The sequence below is a fragment of the Salmo salar genome, chromosome 12 (assembly GCF_965601325.2).
Source record: "Salmo salar chromosome 12, fSalSal1, whole genome shotgun sequence".
In the NCBI taxonomy this organism is placed as follows: domain Eukaryota; kingdom Metazoa; phylum Chordata; class Actinopteri; order Salmoniformes; family Salmonidae; genus Salmo; species Salmo salar.
The window spans coordinates 106,555,266-106,580,632 of NC_138302.1; the positions used below are offsets into that span (position 1 = coordinate 106,555,266).

The 25,367-nt window shown below is 46.1% G+C and overlaps 1 long non-coding RNA gene across 1 annotated transcript; it reads left to right on the forward strand.

Moving 5' to 3' along the window:
- Positions 1-9,744: 9,744 nt before the first annotated feature.
- On the forward strand, positions 9,745-17,958 carry LOC106566286 (uncharacterized). The gene is made up of 2 exons (XR_014379827.1): positions 9,745-10,145; positions 15,639-17,958. It is a non-coding gene; the product is annotated as an uncharacterized LOC106566286 (long non-coding RNA).
- The last annotated feature ends 7,409 nt before the right edge of the window (positions 17,959-25,367 follow it).

A 25,367-nucleotide genomic window follows, 5' to 3' on the forward strand; every position in this document is an offset into this window, starting at 1 on the left:
AAGAATGTGGTGATCGATGGTATCAAAAGCAGCACTAAGGTCTAGGAGCACGAGGACAGATGCAGAGCCTCGGTCTGACGCCATTAAAAGGTATTTTACCACCTTCACAAGTGCAGTTCTCAGTGCTATGATGGGGTCTAAAACCAGACTGAAGCGTTTCGTATACATTGTTTGTCTTCAGGAAGGCAGTGAGTTGCTGCGCAACAGCTTTTTCTACAATTTTTGAGAGGAATGGAAGATTCGATATAGGCCGATAGTTTTTTATAATTTCTGGGTCAAGATTTGGCTTTTTCAAGAGAGGCTTTATTACTGCCACTTTTAGTGAGTTTGGTACACATCCGGTGGATAGAGAGCCGTTTATTATGTTCAACATAGGAGGGCCAAGCACAGAAAGCAGCTCTTTCAGTAGTTTAGTTGGAAAAGGGTCCAGTATGCAGCTTGAAGGTTTAGAGGCCATGATTATTTTCATCATTGTGTCAAGAGATATAGTACTAAAACACTTTAGTATCTCCCTTGATCCTAGGTCCTGGGAGGGTTGTGCAGACTCAGGACAACGGAGCTTTGGAGGAATACCCAGATTTAAAGAGGAGTCCGTAATTTGCTTTCTAATGATCATGATCTTTTCCTCAAAGAAGTTCATGAATTCATTACTGCTGAAGTGAGAGCCATCCTCTCTTGGGGAATGCTGATTTTTAGTTAACTTTGCGACACTATCAAAAATTAATTTTGGATTGTTCTTATTTTCCTCAATTAAGTTGGAAAAATAGGATGATCGAGCAGCAGTGAGGGCTCTTCGATACTGCACGGTACTGTCTTTCCAAGCTAGTCGGAAGACTTCCAGTTCGGTGGGGCGCCATTTCCGTTCCAATTTTCTGGAAGCTTGCTTCACAGAGCTCGTGTATTTTCTGTATATCGGGGAGATAGTTTCTTATGACAAATGTTTTTAGTTTTTAGGGGTGCAACTGCATCTAGGGTATTGCGCAAGGTTAAATTGAGTTCCTCGGTTAGGTGGTTAACTGATTTTTGTCCTCTGATGTCCTTGGGTAGGTGGAGGGAGTCTGGAAGGGCATCAAGGAATCTTTGGGTTGTCTGAGAATTTATAGCACGACTTTTAATGCTTCTTGGTTGGGGTCTGAGCAGATTATTTGTTGTGATTGCGAACGTAATAAAATGGTGGTCCGATAGTCCAGGATTATGAGGAAAAACATTAAGATCCACAACATTTATTCCATGGGACAAAACTAGGTCCAGAGTATGACTGTGGCAGTGAGTAGGTCCAGAGACATGTTGGACAAAACCCACTGAGTCGATGATGGCTCCGAAAGCCTTTTGGAGTGGGTCTGTGGACTTTTCCATGTGAATATTAAAGTCACCAAAAATTAGAATATTATCTGTGATGACTACAAGGTCCGATAGGAATTCAGGGAACTCAGTGAAGAACGCTGCATATGGCCCAGGAGGCCTGTAAACAGTAGCTATAAAAAGTGAGTGAGTAGGCTGCATAGATTTCATGACTAGAAGCTCAAAAGACGAAAACGTCGTTGTTTTTTGGGGGGTAAATTTAAATTTGCTATCATAAATGTTAGCAACACCTCCGCCTTTGCGGGATGTGCGGGGGATATGGTCACTAGTGTAACCAGGGGGTGAGGCCTCATTTAACACAGTAAATTCATCAGGCTTAAGCCATGTTTCAGTCAGGCCAATCACATCAAAATTATGATCAGTGATTAGTTCATTGACTATAACTGCCTTTGAAGTGAGGGATCTAACATTAAGTAGCCCTATTTTGAGATGTGAGGTATCACGATCTCTTTCAATAATGGCAGGAATGGAGGAGGTCTTTATTCCAGTGAGATTGCTAAGGCAATCACCGCCATGTTTAGTTTTGCCCAACCTAGGTCGAGGCACAGACACGGTCTCAATGGGGATAGCTGAGCTGACTACACTGACTGTGCTAGTGGCAGACTCCACTAAGCTAACAGCCTGCTTCCTGGCCTGCACCCTATTTCATTGTGGAGCTAGAGGAGTTAGAGCCCTGTCTATGTTCGTACATAAGATGAGAGCACCCCTCCAGCTAGGATGGAGTCCGTCACTCCTCAGCAGGCCAGGCTTGGTCCTGTTTGTGGGTGAGTCCCAGAAAAGAGGGCCAATTATCTACAAATTCTATCTTTTGGGAGGGGCAGAAAACAGTTTTCAACCAGCGATTGAGTTGTGAGACTCTGCTGTAGAGCTCATCACTCCCCCCACATCACTTTGCAATCCAGCACAACGTGATTTGCAGGGTTGAACAATTCTGGTACATTTCTCAGGTTTTCCAGAAATCACAGTCGGAAGATTCCTGGAAATCCTTCAACCAGGATCTGGTAATTTTGCAGTTCAGGCCACTGTATTAGGGTAAAGTGAGACCTCAGAATAAGGCCTTATGAGATAGGTGATGAGGTGCAATGTATTAGCAGAAAGAGTTTCATTATAATTACAACATTCGCCTAGGAACTCACTTGGTGAAGACAACAGGACTGAAAATGAACAAGTTCAACAACCATGTGTGTCTCTGTCTGAGCTCTAGGCTAAAGCCAACACAGAGGAAGGCAGATGCTCTCTCTGTAACGATGTGCGCTGAGAGTCAGGAAGCAAGTTCAGGGAGAGAGTGTTTTAACAAATAAACGCAACATAAAACAAAACAAGAAACACGAACAACACACAAGATTCCTAAGATGGTGCCGGAGCAGAAGACAGACATTTTACGTGCCCCCAACAGATTGTGTATTTTGTTCGTTTATCTGCGTTGTTTGTTACTTATTTTTTTACTTATTTTGTACATAATGTTGCCGCTAGCATCTCTTATAACGTCTAAAACACCAGGACTGCGATTACTCACCACGGACTAACAGAATCCTTTTTTTTGGATCCTGGACTTCCTGACAGGCTGCCCCCAGGTGGTGAGGGTAGGTAACAACACATCCGCCAAGCTGATCCTCAACACAAGGGCCCCTCAGATGGTGTGTGTATCCCTGTTCATAGTCCGGGTAGCCATTTGATTACCTGTTCAAGAGTCTTATGGCTTGGGGGGTAAAAACTGCTGAGAAGCCTTTTTGTCCTAGACTTGGCACGCCGGTAACTCTTGCCATGTGGTAGTAGAGAGAACAGTCTATGACTGGGGTGGCTGGGGTCTTTGACAATTTTTAGGGCCTTCCTCTGACACCGCCTGTTGTAGAGGTCCTGGATGGCAGGCAGCTTGGCCCCAGTGATGTACTGGGCCGTATGCACTACCCTCTGTAGTGCCTTGCGGTCTTAGGCCTAGCAATTTCCGTATCAGGCAGTGATGCAACCAGTCAGGATGCTCTCAATGTTGCAGCTGTAAAACCTTTTGAGGATCTCAGGACCCATGCCAAATCTTTTTAGTTTCTTGAGGGGGGAATAGGCTTTGTTATCTCCTCTTCACGACTGTCTTGGTGTGTTTGGACCATTCTAGTTTGTTGGTGATGTGGACACTAAGGAACTTGAAGCTCTTAACCTGCTCCACTGCAGCCCTGTCGATGAGAATGGGGGAGTGCTCGGTCCTCCTTTTCCTGTAGTCCACAATCATCTCCTTTGTCTTGGTTACGTTGAGGGAGAGGTTGTTATTCTGGCACCACCAGGCCAGGTCTCTGACCACCACCTTATAGGCTGTCTCGTCATTGTCGGTGATCAGGCCTACCACTGTTGTGTCATCTGCAAACTTAATGATGGTGTTGGAGTCGTGCCTGGCCATGCGGTCGTGGGTGAACAGGGAGTACAGGAGGGGTCTGAGCACGCACCCCTGGGGAGCTCCAGTGTTGAGGATCAGCGTGGCAGATGGGTTGCTACCTACCCTCATCACCTTCGGGCGGCCCATCAGGAAGTCCAGGATCCAGTTGCAGAGGGAGGTGTTTAGTCCCAGGATCCTTTGCTTAGTGATGAGCTTTGAGGGCACTATGGTGTTGAACGCTGAGCTGTAGTCAATGAGTAGCATTCTCACGTATGTGTTCCTTTTGTCCAAGTGGGAAAGGGCAGTGTGGAGTGCAATAGAGATTGCATCATCTGTGGATCTGTTTGGGCGGTATGCAAATTGGAGTGGGTCTAGGGTTTTGAAACATGTTGGTATTACAGACTTAATCAGGGACATGTTGAAAATGTCAGTGAAGCCACCTGCCAGTTGGTCAGCACATGCTGGTAATCACGTCCTGGTAATCAGTCTGGCCCCGCAGCCTTGTGTATGTTGAACTGTTTAAAGGTCTTACTCACGTCGGCTACGGAGAGCGTGATCACACAGTCGTCCAGAACAGCTGACGCTCTCATGCATGCCTCAGTGTTGCTTGCCTAGAAGCGAACATAGAAGTAATTTAGCTCGTCTGGTAGGCTCGTGTCACTGGGCAGCTCGCGGCTGTGCTTCCCTTTGTAGTCTGTAATAGTTTGCAAGCCCTGCCACATCCGACGAGCGTCGGAGCCGGTGTAGTATGATTCAATCTTAGCCCTGTATTGACGCTTTGCCTGTTTGATGATTCGTCGCAGGGTATAGCAGGATTTCTTGTAAGCCTCCGGGTTAGTGTCCCGCTCCTTGAAAGCGGCAGCTCTACCCTTTAGCTCAGTGCGAATGTTGTCTGTAATCCATGGCTTCTGGTTGGGGTATGTACGCACAGTCACTGTGGGGACGACGTCCTCGATGCACTTATTGATGAAGCCAGTGACTGATGTGGTGTACTCCTCAATGCCATCGGAAGAATCCCGGAACATGTTCCAGTCTGTGCTAGCAAAACAGTCCTGTAGTTTATCATCTGCTTCATCTGTCCACTTTTTTATGGACTGAGTCACTGGTGCTTCCTGCTTTAACCTCTTGGCGTTCCCCTAGGATAGGGGGCGCTAAAGCGATTTTTGAAAAAAATTTGTGCCCATTTTAAACGGCCTCCTACTCAAACTCAGAAGCTAGGATATGCATATAATTAATATTTGTGGATAGAAAACACCCTAAAGTTTCTAAAACTGTTTGAATGGTGTCTGTGAGTATAACAGAACTCATATGTCAGTCAAAACCCCGAGACAGATCGAAACAGGAAGTGGAATTCTGAATTGCGAACTCAACTTCATCACGTTGCCTATTAATCACACCGTGAGCTATGGTTCATTGAGCACTTCCTATTGCTTCCACTAGATGTCCCCAGTCTTTACAAAGTGATTTGAGACTCCTACTGTGAAAACTGAATGAATGAGACGCTGTGGAACGTGGTCACACGGAGAGGGCCATCACCATTATGACGCCGACGCCCCTGGTACCCTCCCCTTTCGAAACGTTTTGAAACACAATGCAATCGTCCCCCTCGAATCTTATTGGCTCTCTTGTTGAAAAACGCCCTGAAGATTTATGTTATACAACGTTTGACATGTTTGAACGAACCTAAATGGGGAAAAAATGCATTTTCTCGAAATGGCTGTCCCGCGGCCGACGGAAGTTTTGGAGCAGCCTTCAGACGCGCTAACAAGAACAAGCTCTTGGAACATAAAGGAGTATTTTTTTCGAACGAAAATACATTTGTTGTGGACCTGGGATTCCTGGAAGTGCTTTCTGATGAAGACAACCAAAGGTAAGGGATTATTGACAATAGTATACAAGACTAGATGTGATATGCGATTGTTCCAAGATGGCGCTGACCTGTAACGTTAGCCTATTTTTCAGAGTATCGCATCCCCTTTCATCGCAAAGTATGATTACCCAGTAAAGTTCATTTTAAATCTGGCATTACAGGTGCTTTCAAGAGACATTCATCTATAAATCTTAGAATGACAATATTACGTTTTAAAAATGTTTTCGAATAGTAATTTAGTAAATTGTAGCTCTGTTTCATCGGATGCATTTGAGGGAAAATAGTTAGTCAACGTTATGCACCAATGTAAAATGCTGTTTTTATATATAAATATGACCTTTATTGAACAAAAGAATGCATGCATTGTGTAACATGATGTCCTAGGTGTGTCATCTGATGAAGATTGTCAAAGGTTAGTGCTGCATTTAGCTGTTTTTTGGTTATTTGTGATGCATGTGGTTGGTCGGAAAATGGCTATGTGGCTATTTTTACGATATACTCCTCTAACATAATCTAATTATGTTACAACGAAAGCATAACATTAGAATATGTCAGCAGAGTACCCAGCCAGAAATAATCAGACACCCATTTTTCAAGCTAGCATATAATGTCACAAAAACCAAAACCACAGCTAAATGCAGCACTAACCTTTGATGATCTTCATCAGATGACACTCCTAGGGCATTATGTTATACAATACATGCATGTTTTGTTCAATCAAGTTCATATTTATATCAAAAACCAGCTTTTTACATTAGCATGTGATGTTCAGAACTAGCATACCCACCGCAAACTTCCGGTGAATTTACTAAATTACTCATGATAAACGTTCACAAAAAACATAACAATTATTTTAAGAATTATAGATACAGAACTCCTTTATGCAATTGCGGTGTCCGATTTTAAAATAGCTTTTCGGCAAAAGCACATTTTACAATATTCTGAGTAGATAGCTCGCCATCACGGGCTAGCTATTTTGACACCCACCGAGTTTGGCACTCACCAAACTCAGATTTCCTATAAGAAAAATTGGATTACCTTTGCTGTTCTTCGTCAGAATGCACTCCCAGGACTTCTACTTCATCCACAAATGTTGTTTTGGTTCAAAATAATCCATAGTTATGTTCAAATATCCTCTGTTTTGTTCTTGCGTTCAAGACACTATCCGAACGGTGACGCGCGGACGCGTATCGTGACAAAAAAATTCTAAATATTCCATTACCGTACTTCGAAGCATGTCAAACGCTGTTTAAAATCAATTTTTATGCGATTTTTCTCGTAAAAAAGCGATAATATTCCGACCGGGAAACCCTGTTTTCGTTCAAAGACTCAAAATCTAAAATGGACTCTTCATGTGCACGCGCGCCCCCGTCTCATTGTTCTCAGATCGACCACTTACCAAATGCGCTACTGTTTTTCAGCCATGGGCTGCAAAGTCATCATTCAACGTTCTGGCGCCTTCTGAGAGCCTATGGGAGCCGTAGGAAGTGTCACGTTACAGCAGAGATCCTCAGTTTTCAATAAAGAGAGTGTAAAAGGCCAAGAAATGGTCAGAGAGGGCACTTCCTGTACAGAATCTTCTCAGGTTTTTGCCTGCCATATGAGTTCTGTTATACACACAGATACCATTCAAACAGTTTTAGAAACTTTAGGGTGTTTTCTATCCAAATCAAACAATTATATGCATATTCTAGTTTCTGGGCAGTAGTAATAACCAGATTAAATTGGGTACGTTTTTTATCCGCATGTGAAAATACTGCCCCCTATCCTAGAGAGGTTAAGTTTCCCTGCATTAAAGTCTCCAGCCACTAGGAGCGCCGCCTCTGGGTGAGTGGTTTCCAGTTTGCTTATTTCCTTATACAGCTGACTGAGTGCAGTCTTAAGTGCCAGCATCTGTCTGTGGTGGTAAATAAACAGCCACGAAAAGTATAGATGAAAACTCCCTAGGCAAATAGTGTGGCCTGCAATTTATCACAAGATACTCTACTTCAGCTTTCCCACTCGCCTTCTGCGGGTCCTCATGAGGCATCCCGCTCTGTGTCCTCTGTACCTACGTCGCTTCCTCTTGCAAATAGCGGGGATGTTGGCCCTGTCGGGTGTTTGGAGAATGTCCTGTGCGTCCTGCTTGTTGAAGAAAAAAATCTTTGTCTAATCCGAGGTGAGTGATCTCTGTCCTGATATCCAGAAGCTCTTTATTGCCGTAAGATACGGCTGCAGAAACATTATGTACAAAATAAGTTACAAATAACACGATAAAAACACATAATAGCACAATAATAGCCTACAAACAGGAAGGCAAATCTCTGCTCTCTCTGAGCTCTAGGTTAAAGCCAACACAAAAGGAAAAAAGATCTCTGCTTTCAGGAGACGATTTGGCATGGGTCCTCAGATCCTCAAAAAAGTTCTACAGCTGCACCATCGAGAGCATCCTGACCGGTTGCATCACTGCCTGGTATGGCAACTGCTCGGCATCTGACCGTAAGGCACTACAGAGGATAGTGGGTACGGCCCAGTACATCACTGGTGTCAAGCCTCCTGACATCCAGGACCTCTATACTAGGCGGTGTCAGAGGAAGGCCCTAAAAATTGTCAGACTCCAGCCACCTCCAGTCATAGACTGTTCTCTCTGCTACCACACAGAAAGCGGTACCGGAGCGCCAAGTCTAGGACCAAAAGGCTCCTTAGCAGCTTCTACCCCCAAGCCATCAGACTGCTGAACAATTAATCAAATGGACACCGGACTATTTACATTGACCCCCCCCCCTGTTTGTTTTTACTATTATCTATGCATAGTCACTTTATAAATTACCTCAACTAACCTGTACCCCCGCACATTGACTCAATACCAGTACCCCCTGTATATAGCCTCGTTATTGTTATGTAAATTGATTGTGTTACTTTTTTATTTTATTTTAACATTTTACTTTAGTTTATTTAGTAAATATTTTCTTAACTCTATTTATTGAACTGCATTGTTGGTTAAGGGTTTGTAATTAAGCATTTCACGGTAAGGTCCACAGCTGTTGTATTCAGCATTTCACGGTAAGGTCCACAGCTGTTGTATTCAGCATTTCACGGTAAGGTCCACAGCTGTTGTATTCAGCATTTCACGGTAAGGTCCACAGCTGTTGTATTAAGCATTTCACGGTAAGGTCCACAGCTGTTGTATTAAGCATTTCACGGTAAGGTCCACAGCTGTTGTATTCAGCATTTCACGGTAAGGTCCACAGCTGTTGTATTCAGCATTTCACGGTAAGGTCCACAGCTGTTGTATTCAACATTTCACGGTAAGGTCCACAGCTGTTGTATTCAGCATTTCACGGTAAGGTCCACAGCTGTTGTATTCAACATTTCACGGTAAGGTCCACAGCTGTTGTATTCGTCGCATGTGACTAATAACATTTTATTTGATCTCTGCTCTCTCTGAGCTCTAGGCTGAAGCCAAAACAGAGCAAGACAGATATCTGCTCTCTCTGAGCTCTAGGTTAAAGTCAATACAGAGGAATACAAATATCTGCTCTCTCTGAGCTCTAGGCTAAACCCAATACAGAGGAAGACAGATCTCTGCTCTCTCTGAGCTCTAGGCTAACCCCAATACAGAGGAAGACAGATCTCTGCTCTCTCTGAGCTATAGGCTAAACCCAATACAGAGGAAGACAGATCTCTGCTCTCTCTGAGCTCTAGGCTAAACCCAATACAGAGGAAGACAGATCTCTGCTCTCCGACAGTGGTCATCCTAATATTTATGTGTTTCTTAATTCCATTATTGTACTGTTGTGAATTGTTAGATACTACTGCACTGTCGGCGCTAGGAAGACAAGCATTTCGCTACACCTGCAATAACATCTGCTAAACATGTGTACATGACCAATACAATTTGCTTTGAAGATGATTATAACTTAACCAAGATAAACGACAGACCGTCGTTCCAAATGGGAACAAATGAGTCATAGTGGGCAGAGCCAAGTACGAGCTAGCAAGATCCTATTGGCGCGTTGTAGCGTGTATTTGCATTATTCTGTTAGGGAACGCCCAGCCTGTGAAGTGCGCCTGTGCAATAACTCAATTCGCTTTTTTTGGCCAGAATCCATCTCGTTGTTCTCCCACTTCCGGCCACTGAGCTTCCTCTCTATTTGGCAGTCAGCTGAAACGCAAGCAGATGCTTCCAATGTATACATCCGGTCAAATATCTGTATCGTTGTTCTGTGCGTAATTTAGCATGCCATCATGCTGGGCAAGCTAGTGATTTGAAGTCAGTACTCTATATATAAAAAGCCAGTTCAATGTATTGATGTTGCTAGAGATGAATGTGACAGGTGAACAGAAACAAACTAAATTAATTGGTTGTAATGCGCTCTAGTCTGTTGGTAGCTCTGCCAGTCTATGAAACCAGTAGGTTGATAGGAGAATAACTTTAATATGTTCTAATTATTATCGTTGGTCGAACAGAGCGCTACATGGCTCTGCCGGTAGAGGGCGGCATGACGGCACCGGACGAGCCCCTGGTCTCCCTGCTGCTGCGACATCACAGGCTAACTGGAGAGGCAGGTAAGTAGGGCTAGAATCTGTGGCTTTACTTGGGAATACACGGAATAACGTTATAGTTTACCACATAGCTGGTTCTATGACTATTATTAATCTGTTTTTCTGCAATAGGTCAGACCAAATTTGCTTTCCTGACCAGGCCTTGGAATGCTAACGTCAGCTAGCTAACTAAACTAAGTTAGTCGTCCTCATTTGCTTTGTGATTTGGCTAGTTAAGATGGCTAGCTAGCTATGAACCCATGTTTTCTATCAAACTATTTGAGAGGGTTTTATATTGTTGACTAATTATTGACTAACGGATTTTAATTTCTTAACTATCTCAGCTAGATGATATCGTGACTGGCTAGAAGGAACCTCCTATATTTACCTGAAGCGAGGGCAAAGATTTTAATAACTAAACCAAGATAGACCACAGCCTGTCGTTTCAAACGGGTACAAATGAGCCACAGTGGACAGAAAAACAAGGTGGCCCGAGCCACGCGCGAGCTAGCGAGATCCTATTGGCGCGTTCTAGCAATCATTTGCATATTTCCGTTTGGGGAACGCTTACTCTGATGTGCGCGTGTGCAATAACTCAATTTGCCTGCGCAATTTTTAGTCTACAAAAGGTAGTCCACTCTGTTAGTAACAGAATGTAGTTTTGCGAACAGAAAACTGCATTGACATCACATTTTTCGTCGATGAGTAAATTATCAGATTGTCAGGCAAAACCCATCTTGTTCCATCTTCTCCCATTGCTGGCCTTTGAGTTTCCGTGGAAACGTGAACCGGATGCTTCACATCTCTACATCTGGTGAACTAGCCATCTCATTGTTCTGTGGTTCAACTGTAACGCCAGCTAACTAGCTAGCATTAGCGGCTTGGCTTGACCAGTGAGCCCACTAGCCATCTCATTGTTCTGTGGTTCAACTGTAACGCCAGCTAACTAGCTAGCATTAGCGGCTTGGCTTGACCCGTGAGCCCACTAGCCATCTCATTGTTCTGTGGTTCAACTAACGCCAGCTAACTAGCTAGCATTAGCGGCTTGACTTGACCAGTGAGCCCACTAGCCATCTCATTGTTCTGTGGTTCAACTGTAACGCCAGCTAACTAGCTAGCATTAGCGGCTTGGCTTGACCAGTGAGCCCACTAGCCATCTCATTGTTCTGTGGTTCAACTGTAACGCCAGCTAACTAGCTAGCATTAGCGGCTTGACTTGACCAGTGAGCCCACTAGCCATCTCATTGTTCTGTGGTTCAACTGTAACGCTAACTAGCTAACATTAACGGCTTGGCTTGACCAGTGAGCCCACTAGCCATTTTCATTCTTCTGTGGTTCAACTGTAACGCTAACTAGCTAACATTAGCGGCTTGGCTTGACCAGTGAGCCCACTAGCCATCTCATTGTTCTGTGGTTCAACTGTAACGCTAACTAGCTAACATTAGCGGCTTGGCTTGACCAGTGAGCCCACTAGCCATTTTCATTGTTCTGTGGTTCAACTGTAACGCTAACTAGCTAGCATTAGCGGCTTGGCTTGACCAGTGAGCCCACTAGCCATCTCATTGTTCTGTGGTTCAACTGTAACGCCAGCTAACTAGCTAGCATTAGCGGCTTGACTTGACCAGTGAGCCCACTAGCCATCTCATTGTTCTGTGGTTCAACTGTAACGCTAACTAGCTAACATTAGCGGCTTGGCTTGACCAGTGAGCCCACTAGCCATTTTCATTGTTCTGTGGTTCAACTGTAACGCTAACTAGCTAGCATTAGCGGCTTGACTTGACCAGTGAGCCCACTAGCCATCTCATTGTTCTATGGTTCAACTGTAACGCCAGCTAACTAGCTAGCATTAGCGGCTTGGCTTGACCAGTGAGCCCACTAGCCATCTCATTGTTCTGTGGTTCAACTGTAACGCCAGCTAACTAGCTAGCATTAGCGGCTTGGCTTGACCAGTGAGCCCACTAGCCATCTCATTGTTCTGTGGTTCAACTGTAACGCCAGCTAACTAGCTAGCATTAGCGGCTTGGCTTGACCAGTGAGCCCACTAGCCATCTCATTGTTCTGTGGTTCAACTGTAACGCCAGCTAACTAGCTAGCATTAGCGGCTTGGCTTGACCAGTGAGCCCACTAGCCATCTCATTGTTCTGTGGTTCAACTGTAACGCCAGCTAACTAGCTAGCATTAGCGGCTTGGCTTGACCAGTGAGCCCACTAGCCATCTCATTGTTCTGTGGTTCAACTGTAACGCCAGCTAACTAGCTAGCATTAGCGGCTTGGCTTGACCAGTGAGCCCACTAGCCATCTCATTGTTCTGTGGTTCAACTGTAACGCCAGCTAACTAGCTAGCATTAGCGGCTTGACTTGACCAGTGAGCCCACTAGCCATCTCATTGTTCTGTGGTTCAACTGTAACGCCAGCTAACTAGCTAGCATTAGCGGCTTGGCTTGACCAGTGAGCCCACTAGCCATCTCATTGTTCTGTGGTTCAACTGTAACGCCAGCTAACTAGCTAGCATTAGCGGCTTGGCTTGACCAGTGAGCCCACTAGCCATCTCATTGTTCTGTGGTTCAACTGTAACGCCAGCTAACTAGCTAGCATTAGCGGCTTGGCTTGACCAGTGAGCCCACTAGCCATCTCATTGTTCTGTTTTTCAACTGTAACGCCAGCTAACTAGCTAGCATTAGCGGCTTGGCTTGACCAGTGAGCCCACTAGCCATCTCATTGTTCTGTGGTTCAACTGTAACGCCAGCTAACTAGCTAGCATTAGCGGCTTGGCTTGACCAGTGAGCCCACTAGCCATCTCATTGTTCTGTGGTTCAACTGTAACGCCAGCTAACTAGCTAGCATTAGCGGCTTGACTTGACCAGTGAGCCCACTAGCCATCTCATTGTTCTGTGGTTCAACTGTAACGCTAACTAGCTAACATTAGCGGCTTGGCTTGACCAGTGAGCCCACTAGCCATCTCATTGTTCTGTGGTTCAACTGTAACGCTAACTAGCTAACATTAGCGGCTTGGCTTGACCAGTGAGCCCACTAGCCATTTTCATTGTTCTGTGGTTCAACTGTAACGCTAACTAGCTAGCATTAGCGGCTTGGCTTGACCAGTGAGCCCACTAGCCATCTCATTGTTCTGTGGTTCAACTGTAACGCCAGCTAACTAGCTAGCATTAGCGGCTTGACTTGACCAGTGAGCCCACTAGCCATCTCATTGTTCTGTGGTTCAACTGTAACGCTAACTAGCTAACATTAGCGGCTTGGCTTGACCAGTGAGCCCACTAGCCATTTTCATTGTTCTGTGGTTCAACTGTAACGCTAACTAGCTAGCATTAGCGGCTTGGCTTGACCAGTGAGCCCACTAGCCATCTCATTGTTCTGTGGTTCAACTGTAACGCCAGCTAACTAGCTAGCATTAGCGGCTTGACTTGACCAGTGAGCCCACTAGCCATCTCATTGTTCTGTGGTTCAACTGTAACGCTAACTAGCTAACATTAGCGGCTTGGCTTGACCAGTGAGCCCACTAGCCATCTCATTGTTCTGTGGTTCAACTGTAACGCTAACTAGCTAACATTAGCGGCTTGGCTTGACCAGTGAGCCCACTAGCCATTTTCATTGTTCTGTGGTTCAACTGTAACGCTAACTAGCTAGCATTAGCGGCTTGGCTTGACCAGTGAGCCCACTAGCCATCTCATTGTTCTGTGGTTCAACTGTAATGCTAACTAGCTAGCATTAGCGGCTTGACTTGACCAGTGAGCCCACTAGCTTCCAGTGAATATCCTGAAATGGTACAAAGGTAACGTTATGCGCTAAACTGCCAGAGGTTTAAAAAAAAAAAAAAAAAGTTTAGGTTACAAAAAACTGAAAAATAATGTACATTTCAGTTATACATATTTTATAATTTTTTTTCAGGGAACAAGTAATGGGTTAACAACTTACAGCTAGCTGTTCTGCAGCAATGGAAGTAAATTAAGCATTGAAAGTTGATGCTAACAATTCCTACAGGTGTCCCAACTTTTGTTGATTTACTTTTTTAAATGTATTTTTTATTTAACCACAGGGTGGCCAAGCTTATCTTCAATCAGCTTTGAGAATCTTTTGTTTCCCCACCATAGCGGGGAACCATCAGTTGTAATAGCCAATATGTTTTTAATATTGACACCTCTCTCCTCAAAATGATCTGTGAAGGCTTTTGCATCTAGTAGTACCATGCAATGGTTTTAGACAAGGCAGCTCCTGACGTACCTGCTCTGAGTCCCAGTGGGTTTTAGACAAGGCAGCTCCTCACTGTTTATCTGAATAGTAAATACTCCAGATATCTCCTCCTCTATATGCCCACAGACTGACCTGTTTATCTGCCTCCCTTATTGATCATTCTCTCTAAATAATTTGGCTAATAAAGGTATTCTTTATGCTGACATTTGACCACTTTCCAACTTTCCACTTCTCTTTGGCAGCTGGAAATGAACAGATGGGAAGTATTAGTAGCATTAAATGATGGGGAGGATTAGTAGCATTAAATGATGGGGAGGATTAGTAGCATTAAATGATGGGAGGGATTAGTAGCATTAAATGATGGGAGGATTAGTAGCATTAAATGATGGGGAGGATTAGTAGCATTAAATGATGGGAGGATTAGTAGCATTAAATGATGGGGAGGATTAGTAGCATTAAATGATGGGAGGATTAGTAGCATTAAATGATGGGAGGATTAGTAGCATTAAATGATGGGGAGGATTAGTAGCATTAAATGATGGGGAGGATTAGTAGCATTAAATGATGGGGAGGATTAGTAGCATTAAATGATGGGGAGGATTAGTAGCATTAAATGATGGGGAGGATTAGTAGCATTAAATGATGGGGAGGATTAGTAGCATTAAATGATGGGGAGGATTAGTAGCATTAAATGATGGGGAGGATTAGTAGCATTAAATGATGGGGAGGATTAGTAGCATTAAATGATGGGGAGGATTAGTAGCATTAAATGATGGGAGGATTAGTAGCATTAAATGATGGGGAGGATTAGTAGCATTAAATGATGGGGAGGATTAGTAGCATTAAATGTAGAATATTGAACTAAAGTAATTGGCAGAGCTTTTAAGATGTTGATTGATATTGTTTATATAAAAACCGTTTCTAATCAGGTCGATGAGGAGTCCTGCTGACCAGACTTTACTCCCGTCTTTCAACTCTGTATTTCCCCAGTGTTTTCCCTTAGTTAAACCACGTAAGAGATCAGCAGGTTCTGGAAACCTTGGTCCACAACCTTGGCCTCAAAACACCCCCAGAATAACACAACTAGTTGAATAAAAGGTTTCTCTCAAATCCCTCTACCCCTGAATTCTGCAAATAACAAAAAGTATAAGGACAAATTTGCAACATTTTCTAAACCTGTTTTTGCTTTGTCATCATGGGTTATTGTGTGTAGATTGAGGAATTAAAAAAAAAAAAAATTTTTTTGTTTGTTTGATATGATGGAATTGATCCTAAAAGTGGCAGTATTACTATCCAGTCTCTCTCTCAACAGATGCTGTGAGGTGGATCAGACCAGGTTCCTCTCCAGGTTCCTCTCCAGGTTCCTCTCCAGGTTCCTCTCCAGGTTCCTCAGCTCAGTGGGATGAGGTAGTAGGTTGGATAGTTTTAGGGTCACACCCACACTGGGAGATAACTGTACAACCTACTGTCTTTCTCAATGTGTCAATCACCAAGGATACTACAGTCAATCTCCTCTTATGGTCATTGTAAAAGATTCTATTCTGATCGTATTTGCTGTGGTGTTTTGAGAACGAACAGGAAGAAATCATCAAGGTACATCGTCAACATTATGAAGTCATTGTCTATCTGCTGAGGCGTTGTGAGGTAGTAGATTGTATTGTTGTGGGGTAGTGATTTTACCCTGATCAGAAGATAACTATACAATCTATTGCCTTCCCTGACCAGCAGAACAACTACTCTCAGACATCCATGTTTTTCTGTTCTCTGTTATGACCATAGCCTCCATTCATATCCACACTAGAACAACCTTTCAGAAGCTCTAGAGTTGTCTATCTTGGGGTTAGGGGTTAGGGTTAGGGGTTAGGGGTTAAGGGTTAGGGGTTAAGGGTTAGGGTTAGCTCTAGAGTTGTCTATCTTGGGGTTAGGGGTTAGGGTTAGGGGTTAGGGTTAAGGGTTAGGGTTAGCTCTAGAGTTGTCTATCTTGGGGTTAGGGTTAAGGGTTAGGGGTTAGGGGTTAAGGGTTAGGGGTTAAGGGTTAGGGTTAGCTCTAGAGTTGTCTATCTTGGGGTTAGGGTTAAGGGTTAGGGTTAAGGGTTAGGGTTAGGGAGAAGCTCTAGAGTTGTCTATCTTGGGGTTAGGGTTAAGGTTTAGGGTTAGCTCTAGAGTTGTCTATCTTGGGGTTAGGGTTAAGGGTTAGGGAGAAGCTCTAGAGTTGTCTATCTTGGGGTTAGGGTTAAGCGGTTAGGGTTAAGGGTTAGGGAGAAGCTCTAGAGTTGTCTATCTTGGGGTTAGCGTACTTGCCTCTGTGTCAAGGGACCCGAGTTGGAACATGTATCATTGATAAATGTATACAGTTCTGTGGCGTGGTTATCATTCTGTCAAGGCTCTCTCTCAAAACCAACTACCTGCTGGACTAGGGGCTGACTAGCTGAGGCTATACTGGACTAGGGGCTGACTAGCTGAGGCTATACAGTACTACCTGCTGGACTAGCTGAGGCTATACTGTACTACCTGCTGGACTAGGAGCTGGACTAGCTGAGGCTATACTGGACTACCTGCTGGACTAGGAGCTGGACTAGCTGAGGCTATACTGTACTACCTGCTGGACTAGCTGAGGCTATACTGTACTACCTGCTGGACTAGGAGCTGGACTAGCTGAGGCTATACTGTACTACCTGCTGGACTAGCTGAGGCTATACTGTACTACCTGCTGGACTACCTGCTGGACTAGCTGAGGCTATACTGTACTACCTGCTGGACTACCTGCTGGACTAGCTGAGGCTATACTGTACTACCTGCTGGACTAGGAGCTGTACTAGCTGAGGCAATACTGTACTACCTGCTGTACTAGCTGAGGCTATACTGGACTACCTGCTGGACTAGCTGAGGCTATACTGTACTACCTGCTGGACTAGGAGCTGGACTAGCTGAGGCTATACTGGACTACCTGCTGGACTAGCTGAGGCTATACTGTACTACCTGCTGGACTACCTGCTGGACTAGCTGAGGCTATACTGTACTACCTGCTGGACTACCTGCTGGACTAGCTGAGGCTATACTGTACTACCTGCTGGACTAGGAGCTGGACTAGCTGAGGCTATACTGGACTACCTGCTGGACTAGCTGAGGCTATACTGTACTACCTGCTGGACTAGGGGCTGGACTAGCTGAGGCTATACTGTACTACCTAAGGTACTAGGGGCTGTACTAGCTGTTCCAGAGCGCTCAGAACCACAGACTGGGGTGAAGGTTCACCTTCCAACAGGACAACGACCCTAAGCACACAACCAAGACAACACAGGAGTGGCCTTGGGACAAGTCTCTGAATGTCCTTGAGTGGCCCAGTCAGAGCCCGGACTTGAATCCGATCTAACATCTCTGGAGAGACCTGAAAATAGCTGTGCAGCGACACTCCCCATCCAACCTGACAGAGCTTGAAAGGACCTGCAGCGAAGAATGGGAGAAACTCCCCAAATACAGATGTGCCAAGCTTGTAGCGTCATACCCAAGAAGACTCGAGGCTGTAATCACTGCCAAAGGTGCTTCAATAAAGTACTGAGAAAAGGGTCTGAATACTTAATGTAATTGTGTTATTTCTGTTTTTTATTTTGAATAAATTAATGTCTAAACCAGTTTTGGCTTTTTCGTTATGGGTTATTGAGGGGGGGTGAACAAGGTATCATTTTGTTGCTTCAGAAATGTATTTTCTGCATGTTCCATTTTGGTTTAGTTACACTACTGTTCAACAGTTTGGGGACACTTAGAAATGTCCTTGTTTTTGAAAGAAAAGGAAAAACATTTTGTCCATTAAAATAACATCAAATTGATCAGAAATACAGTGTAGACATTGTTTAAGTTGTAAATGACTATTGTAGCTAGAAACAGCTGATTTTACGCCTACATAGATATTCCATTAAAAACAGGCCCATTATCAGCAACCATCACTCCTGTGTTCCAATGGCACGTTGTGTTAGCTAATCCAAGTTTATCATTTTAACCCTCCCGTTGTCCTCCCATTCTGCCTACTCCCCGTGTCCCCGGGCGGGTCACCCTGTCCCGTCTCGGCTAAAGGCCCAGAGGGCACAAGTGTGACAGTAGGCGTGCGAACAGCCTTTGCAGATGTATTTCTTACACCTGCAGCACGCCGTGTGTGTCTTGGCGTCCTTCTTGGGCGGGCAGAACTGACACCTCTTACTCGCCACTAGCGGGGCGGCGGCCGGGCCAGCGGCGTCCGGGCCGGCGGCGTGCTCCCGGGCTGGCGGAGGAGCGGCGTCGCGGTCGGCACTCTGCAGGACTTTGACGAGCGCGGCTTCGGTGCGGGAGAGACGCTGCCTTCTTTGTATCAAGGGCTTGACAAGCGCCTTTCCCAGCTGCTCCAGGAACACCCTCCTCTTGTTCCGCTTCCGAGGCATCCAGTCGGGCTTGATCTCTCGCCATATGACAAAGGCGTTGTAGGAGGACACGTCGAGGATGTTGTGGAAGATGACCAGGGGCCAGCCATCCGTCTGCAGCTGTAGGTGCCGACCACCTTGTCTAGGTTGTCCACGCCGCCCTTGTTGCGGTTGTAGTCTAGGATGAGGGCCGGGGCTTCCGGTCGCGGCGATCGCTAACGTCGGCCTCCGTGTGCAGCGTGCTCAGGAGCAGCACGTTCTTATTTCTCTTTGCCAGGTAGGACACCAGAGTGGCGGTGGGCGTGAAGGCGAACCTGGAGGACGAGACCTGTCTGCCCTTTGACTGGAGCAGCGCGGGAGGGAGCTCGGGCTTGTTCTTTCGCACCGTGCCGACCATGGTGAGGTTCCTCTCGAGGAGCCGCTGGCCGAGTTTGTAGGCGGTGAAGAAATTGTCGCAGGTGACGTTGTGACCAGCGGGCAGCCCCTGCGTGAGATCGAGGACGACGCGGGCGCCCTGGTTCTTCTCGGGGGCTCCGCCGGCCGCCTTACCGGTGTAGACTTGCATCTTCCAAGCGTAGCTGGACTTGGCGTCGCAGGCCACCCATGACTTGATGCCGTATTTGGCCGGCTTGCTGGGGATGTACTGTCGGAAAGGACAGCGCCCTTTTGGGAGAGGGAGAGGAAGGAGATTAGCGGCGGCGGCGGCGTCACTGATGATGCCGCTACCCCTCTATACTACCGCTGGCTCATCATTGGGGGGCGCACGGCGTTTATGTTACACGCCGACGCTACCTCTCTATACTACCGCTGGCTCATCAAGCAGCGTCATGCTGCTGATGCTGCTGCTGCTGATGATGATGCCGCTACCCCTCTATACTACCGCTGGCTCATCAAGCAGTGTCATGCTGCTGATACTGCTGCTGCTACTGCTGCTGCTGATGATGATGATGATGCCGCTACCCCTCTATACTACCGCTGGCTCATCAAGCAGCGTCATGCTGCTGATACTGCTGCTGCTGCTGATGATGATGATGCCGCTACCCCTCTATACTACCGCTGGCTCATCATTGGGGGGCGCACGGCGTTTATGTTACACGCCGACGCTACCTCTCTAGTACACGCACAGATACTCACAGCAGATACGCACAGACACACACACACGCACACGGTACCTCTGAACGGGACCAGTTGTTCGTCCACCGTCAAGTCGGACCCCGGGTTGTAGAGGGCCGGCAGCCACTCCTCCCACAGGTCCCAGACCTCTCTTATGGCCGCCAGTCTGTCGGCGGCGAGTCTCGCGGGTCTCGACCGGCGGTCGTCGAATCGCAGCAGCCTCGAGTACTTGTGAAAGACCATGAGCGGCATGGTGGCTCGGAACACGGTCCTGCCGCTCTCCGCGTCCCACAGGCTGGCCGCGGCCTCGCCCCGGGACCTGTAGACGCCCGCTAGGATTAGCAGCCCTAGGTAGGCGCGCAGGTCGACCGAGTCCATGGGTCGCCAGCCGTCGCCGTATTTTCTCACCCCCTGCAGATTGGTCATGTCCACGACGATCCTTTCTATCGCCGGCGTGACAAACAGCCGGAAGGTGGACTCGATGTCGAGCGCGCGCGACGCCGCGTAGGCCGTAGGGCCAGGCGTCACCGCGGGGCCGGGGTGGTGGACGGCGCGGGGCAGGTCCGGGCCGCGATAGGCCGCGGAGGACCATTTGATTTTGCCGTTTTTTGACAGCAACGTCTCCCTTCGGGCCCTTTGGGCAGAGGCCGCCGCCGCCGCCGTGTACTCTCGCTCTGGCTCTCTGTCTCGCTCTCGGGCGGCGGCCGTGTCTCGCTCTCCCTCTCGCTCTTCCTCCTCCTCCGAAGAAGAAGAGCGCGACCGCAAGGCCGAGTCGTCCGCGTCACGTTCGGGGTCGTATTCCTCGCCGTCTTCCGAAACGTCCTCCTCTTCGGAATCGCAAAAGTCTTCTTCGTCTTCTCGGTCGACGCTGGAGGCTATCTGTTCCAGGACCTGAGCCGCGCTGAAATCGGGACCGCGGCGAGGCGCCGGCTGCGGCCTTGCACTCGGCGGGGTCGTATTCCTCGCCATCGTCCTCATCGTCGTCCTCGTCTTCTTCTTTTTCTTCTTCTTCTTCTTCCTGACAATATTAGTAGCCTCTCTACGGCCGGCCGACTGCACGCTGACGCGCCGCGCCCGGCCCGGGGGGGGTCTCTCTGACCCGGCCTGGACAACTGCAGAGGGGGATATAACATACGCATTGCTGACGCACGGCCGAGCCGGGGGGGGTCTCTCTGACCCGGCCTAGACAACTGCAGAGGGGGATATAACATACGCATTGCTAACGCTTCCCCCGGGGTCTCTCTGACCCGGCCTGGACAACGGGAGGGCTAACGCGTGGCCGAGCCAGGGGGGTCTCTCCGACCCGGCCTGGACGCGGGGGAACGGCTCCTAACGCGTGGCCGAGCCGGCAGGTCGCTCTGACCCGGCCTGGACAACGGGAGGGTTAACAATGGAAATAAGTCCCAGGCTTCATAGTGTGTTATCCTCCGTGATTTAACTCATGTGCATGTATAGCTTTTTCAAGTTTTATGTGTGATTGTTTTTTAAAATGGTCGAATTAATAAACTAAACTACGAGCCCCTAACCAACAATGCACTTTCATAAAAATTCGGATAAGAATAAGAGAGAAGTAACAAGTAATTATAGAGCAGCAGTAAAATAACAATAACGAGACTACAGTTGAAGTCAGAAGTTTACATACACTTAGGTTGGAGTCATTAAAACTTGTTTTTTTCAACCACTCCACAAATTTCTTGTTAACAAACTATAGTTTTGGCAAGTCGGTTAGGACATCTCTTTTGTGCATGACACAAGTAATTTTCCAACAATTGTTTACAGACAGATTATTTCACTTATAATTCACTGTATCACAATTCCAGTGGGTCAGAAGTTTACATACACTAGGTTGACTGTGTCTTTAAACAGCTTGGAAAATTCCAGAAAATGTTATGGCCCTAGAAGCTCTGATAGGCTAATTGACATTATTTGAGTCAATTGGAGGTGTACCTGTGGATGTATTTCAAGGCCTACTTTCAAACTCATGCTTGACATCATGGGAAAATCAGCCAAGACCTCAGAAAAGAAATTGTAGACCTCCACAAGTCTGGTTCATCCTTGGAACAATTTCCAAACGTCTGAAGTATAAACACCGTGGGACCACGCAGTCGTCATACCGCTCAGGAAGGAGATGTGTTCTGTCTCCTAGAGATGAAGGTACTTTGGTGTGAAGATGCTGGAGGAAACAGGTACAAAAGTATCTATATCCACAGTAAAGCGAGTCTAATATCGACATAACCTGAAAGGCCGCTCAGCAAGGAAGAAGCCACTGCTCCAAAACTGCCATAAAAAAGCCAGACTACGGTTTGAAACTGCACATGGGGTCAAAGATTGTACTTTTTGTAGAAATGTCCTCTAGTCTGATGAAACAAAAATAGAACTGTTTGGCCATAATGGCCATCGTTATGTTTGGAGAAAAAATGGGATGCTTGCAAGCTGAAGAACACCATCCCAACCGTGAAGCATGGGGGTGGCAGCATCATGTTGTAGGGGTGCTTTGCTGCAGGAGGGACTGGTGCACTTCACAAAATAGATGGCATCATGAGGGAGGAAATTGATGTGGATATATTGAAGCAACATCTCAAGACATCAGTCAGGAGGTTAAAGCTTGGTCGCAAATGGGTCTTCCAAATGGACAATGACCCCAAGCAACTTTCCAAAGTTGTGGCAAAATGGCTTAAGGACAACAAAGTCAAGGTATTGGAGTGGCCATCACAAAGGCTTGACCTCAATCCTATAGAACATATGTGGGCAGAACTGAAAAAGTGTGTGCGAGCAAGGAGGCCTACAAACCTGACTCAGTTACACCAGCTCTGTCAGGACGAATGGGCCAAAATTCACCCAACTTATTGTGGGAAGCTTGTGGAAGGCTACCCGAAATGTTTGACCCAAGTTAAACAATTTAAAGGCAATTCTACCAAATACTAATTGAGTGTATGTAAACTTCTGACCCACTGGGAATGTGATGAAAGAAATAAAAGCTGAAATAAATCATTCTCTCTACTATTATTCTGACATTTCACATTCTTAAAATAAAGTGGTGATCCTAACTGACCTAAAACAGGGAATTTTTACTAGGATTAAATGTCAGCAATTGTGAAAAACAGAGTTTAAATATATTTGGCTAAGGTGTATGTAAACTTCCAACTTCAACTGTTTTTACAGGGGGTACCGGTACAGAGTCAATGTGCGGGGGCACCGGTTAGTTGAGGTAGTATGTGCATGTAGGTAGAGTTATTAAAGTAACTATGCATAGATGACAACAGAGAGTAGCAGTGGTGTGGGGAGGGGGGGGGGGGGCAATGCAAATAGTCTGAGTAGCCATTTGATTAGGTGTTCAGGAGTCTTATGGGGGTAGAAGCTGTTTAGAAGCCTCTTGGCGCTCCGGTACCGTTTGCAGTGCGGTAACAGAGAGAACAGTCTATGACTAGGGATGCTGGAGTCTTTGACCATTTTTAGGGCCTTCCTCTGACACCGCCTGGTATAGAGGTCCTGGATGGCAGAAAGCTTGGCCCCAGGGATGTACTGGTCAGTATGCACTACCCTCTGTAGTGCCTTGCTGTCGGAGGCCGAGCAGTTGCCATACCAGGCGGTGATACAACCAGTCAGGATGCTCTCGATGGTGCAGCTGTAAAACCTTTTGAGGATCTGAGGACCCATGCCAAATCATTTCAGTCTCCTGAGGGGGAAAGGGTGTTGTTGTGCCCTCTTCACAACTGTATTTGTGTGCTTGGACCATGTTAGTTTGGTGATGTGGACACCAAGGAACTTGAAGCTCTCAACCTGCTCCACTGCAGCCCAGTCGATGAGAACGGGGGCGTGCTCAGCCCTCCTTTTCCTGTAGTCCACGATTATCTCCATTGTCTTGATCACATTGAGGGAGAGGTTGTTGTCCTGGCACCACACTGCCAGGTCTCTGACCTCCCTCTCATTGTTGACGGTGATCAGGCCTACTGCCGTTGTGCCGTCTGCAAACTTAATGTTGGAGTTGTGCTTGGCTTGCTTCCTCGGGAACAGGCCCTGATCCCCGTGATCTGTGTGAAGAGACGGAGAAAGAGGTACTGGTTATTATCTATGCATAGTCACGTTAATCCCACCTACATGTACATATTACCTCGACTAACCTGCACATTGACTCGTTGCCGGTACACCCTGTATACAGCCTCGTTATTTTGTTGCTCTTTTTATTTTTTTACTTTAGTTAATATGTGCTTAACTCTTATTTTTCTTCACTGCGTTGTTGGTTAAGGGCTTGTAAGTAAGCATTTCACGGTAAGGTTGTATTCAGCGCATTTGACTTGAATGGGCTTCCATATGTTAGTTTAATATACTAAACAAAAACATAAACACAACAGGTAAAGTGTTGGTCCCATGTTTTATGAGCTGAAATTAAAGATCCCAGAAATGTTCCATAAACACAAAAATATTATTTCTCTCAGATTTTGTGCACACATTTGTTTACATCCTGTTTAGTGGGCATTTCTCCTTTGCCAAGATAATCTGTCCACCTGACAGGTGTGGCATATCAAGAAGCTGATTAAACAGCATGATCATTACACAGGTGCACCTTGTGCTGGGGACAATAAGGCCACTCTGAAATGTGCAGTTTTGTCACACAATATAATGCCACAGATGTCTCAAGTGTTCGGTGCCATTAGCATGCTGACTGCAGGAAAATTCACCAGAGCTGTTGCCTGTATACTCACCAGACATGTCACCCATTGAGCATGTTTGGGATGCGCTGGATCAACGCGTGTACGACAGCGTGTTCCAGTTCCCACCAATATCCAGCAACTTCACACAGCCATTGTGGCCTGTGGAATGTTGTCCCACTCCTCTTCAATCAACAGCTTCATAAATTCTATGCGAAGATGTGTTACACTGCATGAGGTAAATGGTGGTCACACCAGATACTGACTGGTTTTCTGATCCTCGCTCCTACCTTTGTTTTTAAGGTATCTGTGAGCAACAGATGCATATCTGTATTCCCAGTCATGTGAAATTCATAGATTATGGACTGATGAATTGATTTCAATTGACTGATTTCCTTATGAACTGTAACTCAGTAAACTATTTTAAATTGTTGCATGTTGTGTTTATATTTTTGTTCATTATACATGTGCAGTATACAGAAATGTGTCTATTGTTTTTTTTAGCAGGCGGTGAGCACTTCCATGTACATTTTGTTCCTGAATAAACAGTCCCCTCCAGTGGTTTAATGAAGAATTGCAGCTGATTCATTACGAAACGCCCATTTCACGTCATCAGTATGCGACAGAATGAGGTGAAAGGTCTGTTTACTGTTAGGGCTATTCGGTATCCTTGGCGCGTCCCTACCCTAGATCCTAACCTTAGCCATAACCCTTACCTAACCTTAACCCTTACCTAACCTTAACCCTTACCTTAACCCCTACCCGTATCCTAACCTTAGCCATAACCCTTACCTAACCTTAACCCTTACCTTAACTACTGGTCAGTACGAAAAAAAAAAATATGTATGAAATGTATGTATTCACTACTGTAAGTATCTCTGGATAAGA